The sequence below is a fragment of the Ranitomeya imitator genome, chromosome 6 (assembly GCF_032444005.1).
Source record: "Ranitomeya imitator isolate aRanImi1 chromosome 6, aRanImi1.pri, whole genome shotgun sequence".
Lineage (NCBI taxonomy): Eukaryota > Metazoa > Chordata > Amphibia > Anura > Dendrobatidae > Ranitomeya > Ranitomeya imitator.
In genome coordinates, this window is record NC_091287.1 from 84,186,876 (window position 1) to 84,197,793 (window position 10,918).

Genomic DNA, 10,918 nt, shown 5'->3' on the forward strand with positions numbered 1-10,918 from the left:
CACACCTGGAATACTTTTAGGGCCCAATCAGACACCAGTTTAGAACTTTTCCCTATTATAGTCTATGGCGCTGTTCACATCTCAGAGTTTCTTTGTGCACTGAGCGGTCACATTTGTAATTTTTGCACAAATCACGGTTGATACTCACCAATGTAAGTCTATGGGTCCATGAAAAATGTGTACAGCATCCGTGTGCCATCAGGGCGCTGGTCTTTTTTCACCCTTGGTTTATAGGAGAAGCTGGAGAAAACTTCTTGCACGCAAAGAAAAACTGCACTGTGACATTGAAGCAAAAATATTTCAGCTCTGAAAAATAAAAAAAATCAAGATTAATGTACTGAAAGAGAACAATATGAATTATTAGGTATATCTGTCAGTAAGATCAACCAAAGGGTAATGTTTCTTCTTACTAAAAGTAACATGCCAAGCCTGACATGCCAAGGTGAGGAGACTTTTACGCCGCAATGCTCCTCTTGGAAATATGCAAATTGTCTCTTTAAAGAGGAAGAGGACTAGAATTCTAGCGCCACCTATAGGAAGTAGCAGCGCTAACAGTCGATACTGACTTTTAGGATTGCTACTTCAACAATAGATGGTGCTAAAGTTCTTGTTCTCTTCCTCTCTGAAGAGACAATTTTGCATATTCCGTAGAAAGACACATTTTTGTTCTTAATATGTAAATTAGCTGTTAAGATCTATGGGTGGGACATAGATCTCCCTGAGACTCTGCCCCCAGGGATTATTTCAAATGAAAGAGTGAGACTTGTAGATCAGGAGAACAAACTGTCAGTCATTACATGTCGCAGATATCAAGGTATGGTTTTATTCAGCTTCCTGTGACCTGCATGCTTGCATAGACAGTTCATTAGGGCTGATCCTACTGATAAATTCCTGTTACACTGTATACCTAATTAAAAAAAATTTCTGAAATTACAATGTATCTTCCAGCTACCATGTATGATACCTGGGAAGCACACATTAGAAATAAATTATTATTATGATTATTATTATTATTCATTGCTTATATATCACCATCATATTCCACAGCACTTTACATACATTACACAGGTTTTCGAAAAAAAAACACATTTTTTTTCAGCTGTTAAGGTTTTTTGAATGGATACAGGGTATTTTGAAGGCGCCGAATTAAAAAATCCCATTACTTTTGCTGAATTAGTTCTAGATTTTGAGACAATTCATCCATGAAAATAAATGCATTCCCCCGATGTGACTTGTGTGATAACAAATGCAATAGCTTTTGGTCTTTTGACCCTAACAGCGTCTCAGGTAGTGAAATATCCCATATAATTATTTTGTATTTCAATTTGTAGGCTTACAAGGCTATAAAAAAAGAGTTTATGAAGCCAGAATTCTACTGTCATTAATTATTAAATATCTCAGAAACTAGAGCCAATCTGGCAAAAGCAACGTCATATTCTTAATCAGAACCATAAACTTAATATAAAACCTTTCAGACACCAAAGTCCCTGTATAGCGGTGTATCACCACTGTCCCCATTGGGGCTCACAGTCTACGTTCCCTATCAGTATGCCTTTAGAGCGTGGAAACCAAAGTACCGGGAGGAAACCCACAAACGCGGGGAGAACATACATACTCCTTGCAGATGTTGTCCCTGGTGGGGTTTGAACCCAGGACCCCCGGCTGCAAAGAAACACTTTTAACCCCATCCTGCACATACACATACCATTAAATCTTAACTATGGTCATCTCAGGGTGTAAAAGCACTTCCCCAGTGATCCTGCAGGTGCAGAAGCGGATTGTTCATGGACCCAGTATTCTGGAGAACAAGGGTCCCAAATACTGTAGCTACCTAAAGACCCTTCACTTTGTTTTCTGCCCATGGAAAGAATAATGAACTCAAAATAGAATATAAAACATTAAAGATTTACAGCAGTACTGCCATTAGATCAATCATTTGGCACTTTTCCCTGGTGATTAATAAAGGTATATTTTATTCTGAGAATTTTCCTACAATTATAAGTTAATGTATAATAGACTATAAGCCTTGCAGTTGTGTATTCCCTATAGAGTGCTGCATTATTGGGTTATGAAGGTCTTGGCTGCCCCCTAGTGTTCAATAGTATTCCATTATCTGCATTTGTAATAGATGAAGTCATTTAGAACTTTCTCTGGTGTATTTCTGGTTCCTGTAGTACAGGATGTAATGGAAATATATCTACACACATATTCGAACATGTGTTATCATGCACGGTCTTAAAGGGAACCTGTCAGCAGGATTGTGCACAGTAACCTACACACACTGTCAGGTCGGCGCCGTTATACTGATTACAATGATACTTTCCTGTTCGCCCTGATCTAAGATGGAGTCTTGGATCTCACCCTGTCATGGAACTTCCTGTCTGTCCTGATTATTTAAGTCCGAGTCATGTGGTGTTCTGTGCCTGAGTATTTTGTGCTGCTGGCTCCTGAGCTTCTGCCTGTGCTCTGGGGATCTCCCTGATTCAGCTCCTCACTACTCGGTGGTCTGCCTCGCCCCTGTCAGCTGCATCTCACCTCTGGAACTGCTGAGACTGGCAGCACACCTGTGGAAGGATTGCCCTTGTTGGCTAAACTTTTCCCAATGTTGTGCCTCTTAGCACAACCACACCAGGTGAGCAAGATTCTAGTGTTTCTTTTCTCATCAAGAGAGTTCTCACTCATCTACTACGCTTAGGGTAAGTGTCCACAGGCCGTTTTACATTCGGACTAGCTGCGGATTGATCGCTGCGTGGAGCCGCAGCGTTCAATCCACAGCGTCCAGATGTTACAGCATAGTTGAGGGGATTTTATGAAATCCCGTCTCCACTATGCGTGGTAACACGCACCCGGCGGCCCTGCGATTCCGGACATGCGGCGCGTCTTTTTAGATCGCAGCGTGTCCGTTTACCTTGTGGCGACGCAGCGCTCCCTCTTTTTCCCTTCATCCTCTTTCACCAGGACTTCATGCTCAATGCACCACCTGCATATTATTGAACTTCCACAAACAAGTACTGTGCACACGTGGGATCAAGTTTTGCTGGACTTCCTCGTTAAGTACTGTGTTCATTTCCACTTCACGTCTGCTGGATTCCCAAGTTTAAATACTGTGTGCATTTTCACTAATAACCTACTGGACTGCCTTGTCAAGTGTCTCGTTTGCCCCCTCGTCATATCCTTGCTGGACTGGTTCATATTAGCGGTCGCGTCCCGCTATTCACTGTGCTGTGATTACCATATTGTGCTGAGCACCTCGTTACAATTGCAGGAATATCTGTGTTAGTTCTGTTTGCATTTCTGTTTTGTTTAAATACATCTTTTACTGCAGCTTTGCTCTCAGACTGGTTTTATCCCAGCTATCAGATTCCTTAGTACCTATATATTGTTACAGAAACCTTGGTTGATGAAATCCATCTTGTGGTTGTTCTTTAAACTTTATTTTTAGGGTATGTGCACACGATGCAGAAAACGCTGCGGATCCGCAGCATTTCTGCAGCTGCGGGTCTGCAGTAGTTTACCATGAGTTTACATTACAATGTAAACCTATGGGAAACAAAAAACGCTGTGCACATGCTGCGGAAAAAGACGCGCGGAAACGCAGCGGTTTACATTCCGCAGCATGTCACTTATTTCTGCGGATTCCGCAGAGGTTTTACAGCTGCTCCTATGGAAAACCGCAGTTGTAAAACCACAGTGAAAACCGCGGTAAATCCGCCATTAATCTGCAGCAAAAAGCAGCGTTTTAGCCCTGCAGATTTATCAAATCCGCTGCGGAAAAAGTGCCATTATACACAGGAGATCTGTACTTAGTATGCAGTGTCTGTGTACAGGTAATACAGTGATCACTGGTGATATTATACACAGGAGCTCTGTAAATAATGTATAGGTAATACAGTGATCACCGGTGACATTGTACACAGGACCTCTGTATATAATATACAGTGTATAGTGTCAGTGTACAGGTAACACACTGACTCACCAGTGACGTCTCTAGGTGAAGTCCTTCATCTTTCATCCTGCACAGACCGCCATCACTTCTTCCAGCCAGGGCTCGTCTCTGCAGGAAATAACACAGTTATATCGAACTCTGCTTGCAGAACATATAACTTAATTTTTCCCAACTTCTACATTACACCACATGAAGAAAAAAAGGCGACATAGTGTCACTCTAAACAGTAACAGGATCGCCTCCCCATTTAAAACAGTATACTCAAAAAATAAAATAAATGCATCGCTGCAGTAATAATATCCCTTAATTAGCCCCTATGGTAACACTATTCCCCATCCTGGCCCCCGTATGTCTCATTCCTCGCTTCAGCCATATGTTCTCCCATCCTGCCTTCATGACTATCCATTCTGCCCCATATGATCTCCCCATCCTGCCCCATTTGTCTCCATCATATCCATCCTGCCCCATGATCCTGCACGATCCGTCTCTAATCCTGCCCCCAGTGTCTCCAAGCATGCCCCCATGTCTTTCATTCTGCCCCGTGTCTCCAATCATGCACCGTATCTCCAATCTGCCCCTATGTATCCAGCATTCTGCCCCCAGTGTGTCCAGCATTCTGCCCCCAGTGTGTCCAGCATTCTGCCCCCAGTGTGTCCAGCATTCTGCCCTGGGCCCCCCGGATCACTGCTCTCAAAAAAAAAAAAAAACTTAGTTCTTCTTACCTGGCCGCACTCCTGCGGCGAAGCTCCCTCCACGCAGCTGAAGCGCGCACTCGCAGGCGACTGACAATGACGTCAGATGCCAGCGACGTCCGTGCTGCGGCTAACGTCAGCTGCCAGCCTCCGATTGGCTGGTGGCTGTTAACTATTGATGTGCGGGCACGCACCCGCACGTTAATAGCGTTACACTGCCGCAGCGCCGGTAGAGGCCCGGTGAGCAGATGAGACGGGGCCCGATGTGGGCCCCCTCTGCCCACCGGGCCCCATACGCCAGTCAAGGCAGTAATGCTCCAATGGCGGCCCTGTGTATGTATGTATGTATGTATGTATGTATGTATGTTAAATCCCCTTCTGCAGACAGGTGCCGGCGCTGCAGCATGATCGCATCTATTGATGTGATCATGTTGCTGCACCGGCACCTGTCTGCAGGAGATATCTTTTTATATATACAGTATAATATTCATTATGTAAAATATGGAGCAGGTTGTCAGAAGCCATACACATGAAAACCTAATCCCAGCACCACATGAAGACCCCATTCAGGCCACCCCGGAGTACGAGCATATCATTTGCTGAAAACTGAAAATAAAGATTAAACAACAACAACAAGATTGATTTCATCACCCAGGTATCATTTTATTCAGTATAACGGCACCGACATGACACTGTGTGTAGGTTACTGTGCACAATCCTGCTGACAGGTTCCCTTTAAAATCTGGCCCATGAGATAACAGACACTTTCAAGTGTATTTCCACTGGACCAATAGTATCATAACACTATAAAAAGAGAAAATATTTAGGCTGAAATTGCACCAAATGTATCAAAAGATTGCACCCACATAATGCATCTAGTGCAACGGATGAAATACAAGACCCACGTTTTTTACCCTCAAAAAGGGAAAGGCGGCCATCCTTGGATAGCTCCCAACTCTCCAAAACATATAAGCTCGGTTCAGGTGTTCTGCAAGGGGAGAGGAGAAAAATCTGCATCCAGACACCTCAAAAAAACGGGAGTTGAATTTAAAGGGAACCTGTCACCAGGTTTGGCTAATACGAGTTACGGCCATCACCTTTCAGGGCTTATCTACAGTATTCTATAATGCTGTATATAAGCCCCCGATCTGACCTGCAAGAGAAGAAAAACAAGTTTTATTATATTCACCTGCAGGGCGGTCTGGTCAGATGGGTGTCACAGGTCCGGGTCCGACGCCTCCCATCTTCTTGCGATGCTGCCCTCCTACTTGCTTCAGTCTTCCCTGCATTGCGCTCCTGCTCAGGTGTACTTATCTGCCCTCTTAAGGGCAGAGCAAATTTCTGCTGTGCGCAGGTGCTGGGCCTCTGACCTTTCCTGGCGCCTGCGCACTGCAGTAGTTTGCCCACAACAGGGCAGATAAGCACGCCAGGAGCGCGATACCAGGGAGCCATGTAGATGACACATGGACGCGTCTTCCACATGAAGCCAGCAGGAGGACGGCCTTGGAAGAAGATGGGAGGTGCTGGACCAAGACCAGCGATGCCCATCGGACAAGACCGCCCGCAGGTGAGTATAATAAAAGTTATTTTTCTTCTCTTACAGGTTGGGTTGGGGCTTATATACAGCATTATAGAATACTGTAGATTCTGAGGTGATGGCCGTAACTTGTATTGGCGAAACATGGTGACAGGTTCCCTTTAAACCTTCATCATTGAGATGGAGGCCGCCATACACATTATTTCATCTAATGAAATCCTTAGATTTGGATGACCATTACCTTATGTGTGCTCGGGTCGGTCCATTTTGGAAAATCCTTATGTGTGAAGATAGTTTCAACATTCAAGGCCTGAGTCCATACTGCAGCATTCGAGGAGGCCGCCGGTCTCCTGACCGAAACTCAACCGCTCTATAGACAAATATATATGAGGTTGCTGCGCTTGGATCAGGAGATCTGGGGCTCATCATCTTGCAGTCCGTCCACAGAAAGTGAATTTTGGATGAGCGAACTTGGTCTTAATAGGGTCCACAGCAATATTCATCTCCAATGTTAGGTAGCGCATCACCCCAAAATGTAATCCCTGGCAGAAGTCACCAACAAGTATTTGGTTTCCGACAGGCCGGAGGAATGAAGCATCACATAGTGCCAATTTAATAATGTGCTGGAGGTGCCATGTCTCCCAGAGTGAGAGCCTCTATATGGGCGGCAGATAGATGAGGATGCTGATACCCTTTATTAACTCAAATTTCCATAAAAGTCAATATTACATTTGGTGCAATGATTGTGATTTGCTTGGCCAAGCTGCTTCATGTCACTCGCACACTTCAGCCTCGTCTGTAGATCGATTCTAATGGCAATTTCTCAGTAACAGAGGAACGGAGTCTCTAGGTGAAAGCACCACTCCAGTGGGGGGGTGTTTAGGACAGCGCTGGAGTGGTGCTACTACTGTGAGTTCCCTGTCCCTAGGCTCACACTTACCAGCTGCTGTCTTCAGCTGTTCCCAGCACCGCTTCAGGCCTGATCCGCCATTTTTTTTTTACTGCAGCTTCTGACTGACCAGAGGTCAAAGGTAATCAGTCAGTCACAGCTCTCGATCTTAGTGTATGAGACCCTCGTTCTGACCTTCATAGACTTGGAGATGTGACTTGCAGATTTCCCTACAAATACTGGAGCGATCTGCCAGGTCACAAACTGCAGAAGACAACCAGAACAGCGCCGACATAAGATAAAGAAGGTGTCTGGTAAGTATATGACTAGGAGCAGGGAACTTAGATTAGTGACACCACTTCAGTGCTGTAATAAACACTCACCCATTCAAGTCTATGTGTGCATGGAAAACATTGGACTGCACTCGGATGACATCTGAGTGCACTCCGATTTCCACGCACTGACACAATAGAGAAGATGAAAAAATTTTGTTCTCCATCTTTTCCTCACAGTGTGCTACAAGTCTCTCATCCAAGAGAATCAGATCGCAATATGCTGACACTCTGAGGAAACTTGGATCAGTTTGATAAGAGTGTCATTAACATAATTAATCCATTTCTCTCAGATGAGAGAATCAATGCTTGTGTGACCCTAACTTACAAGTGGGAAGTTTAGGGCCTGAGAAGGGGTTGTCCGAGTAGTTGACGAACCTTTAAGGAAATTGGTAGCCAGGGAATTGCTACCCCATCTGAAAGCAGCTTTATGTTGACAGATTCCAACAATGTATCGCTTTCTGGGCTGCTTGCTGCAGTTTTGATCCCTGTTTTACCTTCTGCAGTTCTTCCAGTTCCCTGAATGCTGAGTTTTGTATAACCCCACCCACACCACTGATTGGCAGCTTCCCATGTACACTCTGCATAGGCAGAAAGCTGCCAATCGGTGGTGGTGGGGATATACAGAGCTATTGAATATGGAGGACTACCTGAAAGCAGGTTTACTAGTCCTCTTGTGATGATAATCTCCTACTGATGCAACAGTGATTGTTGTAGTTTTGATAGCAATCAGCCCAGTAAGGCCAGGTTCACATTGCGTCAATGGCAATGCGCTGATGGCATCCGTTACACAGCGGCACTAACGCAATGTACCGGATGCGTCAGCGCACCCATTGACTGCCATTATGTAGCGCATCGCTAACACATGTCATAATCGGCATGCGTTAGCGATGTGCCGTCATTCTGTGACGGACCCTCGGACGCAGTCTGCAGCGTTTCCAGGTGCATCACCGCTATCGTAGACGGAGCATCTGCGCTATCGTGATCGCATAACGCGATCTTTAAAGGGCACTAGCGTTGGTGCAATCCGTTTAAAAGCATGCGCTGAACGAACTGCACCAACACCATGTGAACCTGGCCTTAGTGACACATCACTGGGAATCATGATCTCTTTCTCTACAGCATGCTGCTCTCAGATTAGGTGGCTATAAAATAGGTGACAGGTTCCCTTTGGAGGGAATCTGTTAGCTGGTATTTGCTATCTTGTCTGAGAGCAGCATGATGTAAGCAAAGAGATCCTGAATCCAATGATGCCTTTCTTAGATTACTGTGTGCAGCCGTTCTGACACAATCGGAGCTTTTAGATTTAGCGTGAAGCAGAGCTGAGAAAGCTAGCCCCGCCCATTCCAGGCTCTGTGTACATAGCTATAGACCAGGGGTGTCAAACTGCATTCCTCGAGGGCTGCAAACAGGTCATGTTTTCAGGATTTCCTTGTACTGCACAGGTGATAATTTAATCACCAACTCATTATTTGTGTAGGTGATTAATTTATCACCTGTGCAATACAAGGAAATCCTGAAAACATGACCTGTTTGCAGCCCTCGAGGAATGCAGTTTGACACCCCTGGAATAGACAGTGAGCTGCTTATCACAGGGGGGGCGGAGTCAGACTTGTAAGCATGCGGCCAGCTAGTCACTGCAATGATGATCACCAGCTGATTAAAGCTTCAGTGTAAGTAAACGGCTGCACACAGCCAGACATGGGACACATCCTTGAGTTCAGAGTTTTAACCCCTGCCTCATGCTGTCCTCAGATTACAGAGCGAATACCTGCTGACAGATTCCCTTTAAACAAGCATAATTAAAGCTGAATTACTGTATACATTTCGCAGAAACTTGTAACATATTGTCAAGTATATTATATATTCTTTGTATACCTTTTTCTGACTGATGCTGAAAAGAAAACCCTAAAGTATTCTGTGAACTTGGTCTCCATCGGTTGGATGGGGTTTACGTATGTGTGTAACATAAGTGCTGGAAGCTTCTAGGTGCATATGGGAAAAGTTCACTGCTCCAGGGGGTGAAATTACATGTTTCTATGCAGTTTTCGCTCTCGCTCGCTTTAACCCTTAGTGATCAGGCCAAATTTTTGAAATCTGACCAGTGTCATTTTATGAGGTAATAAGTCATTACGCTTCAACAGATCCCACTATTTCTGAGATTGTTTTCATGTACTTCATGGTAGTGGTAAAATTAGTTCAAAATGACTTGCGTTTATTTGTGAAAATATTGCAATTTTGGCTTTTTTTTTTGTTTGTTTGATTGTTTTTTTTTTTAAACCGCAATGATCAATCTTTATATCCTTAAACCAGTTAGTCATTTTTTCGACAAATTAACAAAACCTGTTTCTTTACGGACCAATTCAGATTTCAGTTGACTTTGAGGGGCCTATATATCGGAAACTCCCCCAAATGACACCATTTTAACCCCTTAAGCCCCAAGGGTGGTTTGCACGTTAATGACCGGGCCAATTTTTACAATTCTGACCACTGTCCCTTTATGAGGTTATAACTCTGGAACGCTTTAACGGATCTTGGCGATTCTGACACTGTTTTCTCATGACATATTGTATTTCATGATAGTGGTAACATTTCTTAGATATAACATGCATTTACTTGTGAAAAAAACGGAAATTTGGTCAAAATTTGGTCAAAATTTTGAAAATTTTGCAATTTTCCAACTTTGAATTTTTATGCCCTTAAATCACAGAGATATGTCACACAAAATAATAATTAATAAGTAATATTTCCCACATGTCTACTTTACATCAACCCAATTTTGGAACCAAAATTTTGTTTTTTTATTAGGGAGTTATAAGTGTTAAAAGTTGACCAGCAATTTCTCATTTTTACAACACCAATATTTTTCAGGGACCAAATCACATTTGAAGTCATTTTGAGGGGTCTATATGATAGAAAATAACAAAGTGTGACATCATTCTAAAAACTGCACCCCTCAAGGTGCTCAAAACCACATTCAAGAAGTTTATTAACCCTTCAGGTGTTTTACAGGAATTTTTGGAATGTTTAAATAAAAATGAACATTTAACTTTTTTTCACAAAAAAATTACTTCAGCTCCAATTTGTTTTATTTTACCAAGGGTAACAGGAGAAAATGGACCCCAAAAGTTGTTGTACAATTTGTTCTGAGTACGCTGATAACTCATATGTGGGGGTAAACCACTGTTTTGGTGCATGGCAGAGCTCGGAAGGGAAGGAGCGCCGTTTGACTTTTCAATGCAAAATTGACTGGAATTAAGATGGGACGCCATGTTGCGTTTTGGAGAGCCCCTGATGTGCCTAAACATTGAAACCCCCCACAAGTGACACCATTTTGGAAAGTAGACCCCCTAAGGAACTTATCTAGATGTGTGGTGAGCACGTTGACCCAGCAAGTGCTTCACAGAAGTTTATAATGCAGAGCTGTCAAAATAAAAAATCATTTTTTTTTCACAAAAATTATTTTTTAGCCCCCTGTTTTGTATTTTTCCAAGGGGAACATAATCTTTCCGCCCCCAATTT